We start from the raw sequence: 6000 nt of genomic DNA on the forward strand, positions 1-6000 counted from the left end.
AGTCTTAATGTTACCAACTGCTATGTGTGTGGAGGTACTAACATGGGAGACCAATGGCCTTGGGAAGCAAAGGAGGTAATGTCCGGTTCTGAGGCAGTTGACCAATTAATATCTACACAAGCCGATTATCATATGAGTGTTAGAGGTAAATCTGAGTGGAGATTAAAGACCTCCATCATAGGTTATGTTTGCATAGCAAGGAAAGGAATAATGTATAATACTTCTGTAGGAGAATTAACTTGTCTAGGGCAAAAAGCTTATGATGATGATACAAAGAATACAACTTGGTGGTCGGCTTCAAATGTCTCAGAACCATCTAACCCGTTTGCTAGATATGCCAATTTAAAGGATGTGTGGTTTGATCTATCCATCACATCTACTTGGAGAGCCCCAGCAAATTTGTACTGGATCTGTGGTAAGAAAGCCTATTCGGAGCTGCCACAGGACTGGGAAGGGGCATGTGTGTTGGGTATGCTCAAACCATCCTTCTTCTTGTTACCGATTGAAACAGGTGAGACTTTAGGTGTTAAAGTGTATGATGTGAATCATAGGAAGAAAAGGGGACCCATAGAGATAGGCGCCTGGGAAGATGATGAATGGCCTCCCCAGCGTATTATAGATTACTATGGGCCAGCCACGTGGGCTGAGGATGGTACCTTTGGTTATAGAACCCCTATTTATATGCTCAACCGTATTATAAGATTACAGGCGGTGGTTGAGATTATCACAAATGAGACATCACAAGCGCTCAATCTTCTAGCGAAGCATAACACCAGGATGAGGACAGCAGTCTACCAAAATAGATTAGCCTTGGATTACCTTTTGGCAGTAGAGGGAGGTGTATGTGGGAAGTTTAACCTAAGTAATTGCTGTCTTCAAATAGATGACGAAGGGCAAGCAATAGCTGAGCTTACTAGCCATATGGTTAAACTAGCGCATGTGCCTACTCAGGTATGGAAAGGGTACAATCCAAGTAGTTGGTTTGGTAGCTGGTATGAGTGGTTTGGAGGGCTTAAGGCAGTGGTAGGTGGAGTCCTACTGATTTTACTGTTGTGTCTACTCCTACCGTGTCTTATACCCTTAGTAGTTAGGTCTGTGCAAAGCCTGATAGGAAGTATAGCAGAGAGGAAGGCTGCTGCACAGATAATGGCGATATATAAGTATAAGGCTCTAGATCAGGGAGAACCAATGCAAGAAGATGAATGTTGAAGATTCACATCATAAGATAAGTCTGGTCTGGTTCATGGTAACCTGAGGTATATGCAAACCAAGGTTAAGTGATGCCTCAAGTAATTGTGAAATATCAGAGGCATCAAAGGGGGGAATGTGATGTAATTCCAGTAAAATACAAGTTTAGCAGGCTAAGATTGCCACAAGGCATATGTATGTATATGTGTTTGTAGTATCAGTTAGTTAATAACACGTAGCTAAGATACTGTCATCACTGTACTGACCAGGTGCAGGAATGTAAGAACTGGAATTACGCGTCCCTCTCCTTTGTATCAGATGAGCCACGTGGTTAGACCGGATGGATGAGTTTAGACTCTATTCATTAAATAGGTTAAGGGTATGTGTGGGTGTAGTTAATTGTGGGAGGAGCTACAGTGCTATATAAGGAATGTACTCTATGTATTCAGTACTCAGACTTTGCTGTATTTTGGTGACGCTAGTCCCTCTGAGTCCCGATCGGTGATCCAATAAAGAATCTCTTCCTTCCTGAAGAAACCTGTGTCCATCTCTCTGTGCTTGGCTTCCGTCAGTTTCTCCGGTATCAGAATGAAACATGAAGAATTAAACAAAAAACTGAAAATATTACCAAAAACGTGCTCTCTGACAACCAACGAGTGGAAACCATGACAGGGCACTGAGAAATGGCATTACAGGGTTTAAATATGCCTCTCAGTGCTGCGATTGATCAGTACACGGCCTTTGACCCCAAAACGTGCGTGTGGATCGACATTGTGTTGTCAAACACACGCCAGTGTCATCTTTAATGTGTGCAGTTTGCACTTTATCAGCAAGAAAAGGACAGCAGAGGCTGAAGTCCATTTGTACGCCGCACCAGCCTAGACCTGTCTTCTGGCAGGATCGGGCGGCACTCCACCGCGATCCAAGTGAGTTTAATCTTCCCTTTTCGGCACAACCGCCCTGCTCATGTGTGGATTTATTTTTGTTGGAAGTATCTGCGTGACCGCACTGGCCAGGCCCGGTTACGCCGATACGAACACCCTGCGCCAGAGATTTAGGCGCCCATCTAAGGCATTGCGCTGTCTGGGGCCTCACAGCCACCTAAGTCGCCTTAGGGCAGACTAACATGGGCCCGCCACAGGAGGGGGCCTGGCGGCTTGCCCATAATGCCACCGGGTGCGAGGCCCCTTCAGTCAGCCTGCCCTGACGGTGAGCCAGCATTCAGTCTCATGATCTCCAGCCTGTCAGAGCATTGCCGCGGCTTACCATGGCAACGCTGTGATTGGAGATCGTGAGACTTACCACGCTGTCTGCAGCTCTGCACCCAGCGGAGCTGCAGCCCGGAGAGAGAGGGGGTGCCTGTCGGACCACCAGGGGAATCCACCGAATCACCAAGGAATGTTTTAATAATAAAAAAATTTAAAAAGGTATTTATGAACCCCCTCCAACCCCTGTCACTGCCCCTCCCCCTTTCTACCCCCTGTCACTGCCCTCCCTACTCCTCCTTCCCCCTGTCACTGCTCATCCGCCCCCCTACGCCCTATCACTGCCCCTCTACCCCGTCACTGCTCCTCCACCCCCCACCACCTGTCACTTCCCCTTCACCCCCTACCCCCTGTCACTGCCCCTCCACCCCCTTTCCCCGTCACTGCTCCTCGCCCCTAAACCCCCTGTCACTGCTCCTCCACCCACTCTACCCCCTCTCACAGCCCCCACTACCATGTCACAGCCCCCACACCCACCCTGTCACAGTCCCTCCACTCTCTCACAGCCCCCCCCACCCTCTCACAGCCCCCCCACCCTGTCACAGTCCCCCTTACTGGCTGTGGGATGACAGCCTCTCACCCTGTCACCCCTCCACACACACATACACATACCCTGTCACAGCCCTCCACCCAAACCCTATCAGTGGATTCCCCTGGTGGTCCATGCGCACACACCCTGTCACAGCCCCCCTCCACACACCTTGTCATCCCCACGCACACACTGTCACCCCATACACTAGCACTATTCCAAAACATTTTCAGCCCCCACACACTGTCACCCAGTCACACTCACATTAAACCCTCATAATCTTGTCACTCTCACCCCCTTCAACTGTACCAAACTCACCTGCCCTTGCTTTACCACAATTACCCTATCACAATAACCCCTCCAATCCTGTCTGACTCAAGCTTCTCTTGCACTGTCGCACACAGTCCCCAACCCTGTCACACTCATCCTCTATCAGTCTGTCCCACTCACCCCCTTCACCCTACCACATAAGCCCCTCCAATCCTGTCTTCCAACTGTGCCACACTCACCTCAAACCCTGGCAAACTCCCCCCAACCCTGCCACACTCACCCTTTCACATTAACTTAATCCTGCCACATTAACCCCCTTAATCTTGTCACACTCACCTCACCTCACCTCACCTCATTTTGTTACAATGCCTCCTCCAAACATGGCACATTCACCCCAAACCTATGATACACCCCCCAAATGCCACACGCAGCCTGTCACATTATCCTCCTCGAATCCTGTCACACTTACTTCCCTGTGTCCTGTTGTGGTGGAAGCTCGGTAGAAATTAAATTTAGTAGGCCGATATTTCCACGTGGCATATGTGTATGTTGGTGTATCAGTTAGTCAGTTACACGTAGCTAAGATACAATCAACAGTGTACTGAGCAAGTGCAGGAATGCAGGAACTGAAAACACTTCCCCTCCTCCATTGTGCTGGGCAAGCCATGTGGTCAAACAGGAATTTAGTCTCTATTCGGTTGATGGATAAGAGTATGTGTAGGTTGAACTGATTATGGGAGGAGCTACATGCCTATATAAGGGACCTACACTGTATGATCAGGGCTCAGACTTTGCTGTTTTTTGGTGATATTAGTCCCTCTGAGTCCCAGTCGGTGAATCGAATAAAGAATCTCTTCCTTCCTGAAGAAACCTGTGTCCATCTCTCTGTGCTCGGCTTCCGTCAGTTTCTCCGGTATCATTTGGTGCAATTGGCCGGGAAGCTCATCGTTCAATGGTACCTGAGAAGCAGAGGCGTGAGACGGTCTATCTTTGCCCACGCTCTCTACGGCTGCACCCCTGAACTTCTGCGTGGACCTCCCTTCGTCTCGGCGCCACTGGTCTGTTGTCCAGGAGATCATCGGCCTCTACGTAGTAAGTGCTGGGGTGTCCCCGTCGATGAGTGTGAACTCAGGTTCAGGAACGAGGAGGTAAGACGACCACTGTTTTAGACGGTGGACCCACTAGGGGTATTGGATACCGATTGTGCGGTAGGCCCATAAGGGGTTATTTGTGTATGGAATCTGCCCCCTCCAGTGGAGGGAAGGAGCGAAGGCGCACCGCTCGTAATTAAACGCCCTGTAGTCAGCCCGTTTAATTTTGGTTTGGAGTCAGGCTGGGTTCTGTGTAAATAGCCCAAGCCGGACACCGGTGTCTTGTCTAGACTAGCGTTCTAGGGTGTATATTACGTTCGCTAGGTCGGAGGGACCGGGAGAATTCCGAATGTGTAAATTCGGTCCGCTAGATCTCAACCTATCTTGGCTAAGTGGGAAGGCGTGTAAATTTGGAACCCACTAGATTTTTGATAGAGTATTTACACTAAGAGGGTGCTGTTGTAAATTTCGCCCTCTAGTTCGCTTTATGTGGTGCTTGGGCAGCGTGGCTAACCAAAACGGATGTAAATAGTTTTAGGTAGTCATCGAGGTACTGGTCAATAGATTAGTTGGGAATTGGAAATGTGTTAAAGATTGTTGTAGTAGCGTGTATATCTTGCTAGATAGTGTGAGCTCTGCTGTCTAGCGAGAGTGTGAATAGTGTGTAACTGTATTATAGCGCACGGTACCATAACCATGTATAATTACTGATACTGTAAATAACTACTAATAACTTTCGTCTATGTTGTATGTTTAACACCATAACCACTACTAATTGAACTGTGACTTTAAACTGTACTCTAACCAATGCTAACCGTACTATAACTACTGTTTGTATAGACAATGTTACTGGGGTATGTTATAGACGGGTAATTCAGATATAGGGACTTATAGCGTGGGTGACTGTATAGTTTCGCCAAAAGGCACAGTAATAGTTATTTAGTGACTGGTGTAACAGCTGTGTGTGTACGGGAATTCCCTGAGTGTTTTGTTGTGTGCGTTTCACCTAGTAACTGTACCACGTGGTGCTGTTGCCGAGGGAACGGGTGTGACCGTTGGAAGTGTGTTTGTTTGGTTTCTGTCGGAGACGACGCTTCATTGTTATTATGGGTGCATCAGATTCAACGATTATGGATCCCTTAGGATGTATGTTCAAAAACTTTAAAAAGGGATACACTGTGTATGATTTTGGGGTAAAAATGTCTCCAACACGCCTGACTACTTTATGTAGTAGGGAATGGCCTACTTTGGTGGCTGCATGGCCACCACGTGGCAGTTTGGATCCTAATCTGGTACAGCGTATACACGTGGCTGTATCAGGTAGGCCTGAACTTTACGGCCAGTTTCCGGATATTGGTTGTTGGAAGCAGGCCGTAAACGACTTGCCAAAATGGATCCGGGTATGCCACGAGGAACAATGTCGCCTCATGGTGGCCAGAACTCGCTTGTCCACTAAGGCCATAATTACGCCCATTTTGGACACGCCTCCTGAATCCGAGATCCCCATGCCGCCCCCTTACTCCTCCTCCACAGGAAGAGGAAGAGGAGGTGCTGTTGGTAACGCTACTCCCCTTGCCCCGTTGTCCCCACCTACCCCCTCCTCTAGCTCCTTCTTCTTGTTGCCTATTGAAACAGGAGAGACTTTGGGAGTTAAGGT

This window comes from Pelobates fuscus, chromosome 2, assembly GCF_036172605.1.
Source record: "Pelobates fuscus isolate aPelFus1 chromosome 2, aPelFus1.pri, whole genome shotgun sequence".
NCBI classification, from domain to species: Eukaryota; Metazoa; Chordata; class Amphibia; order Anura; family Pelobatidae; genus Pelobates; species Pelobates fuscus.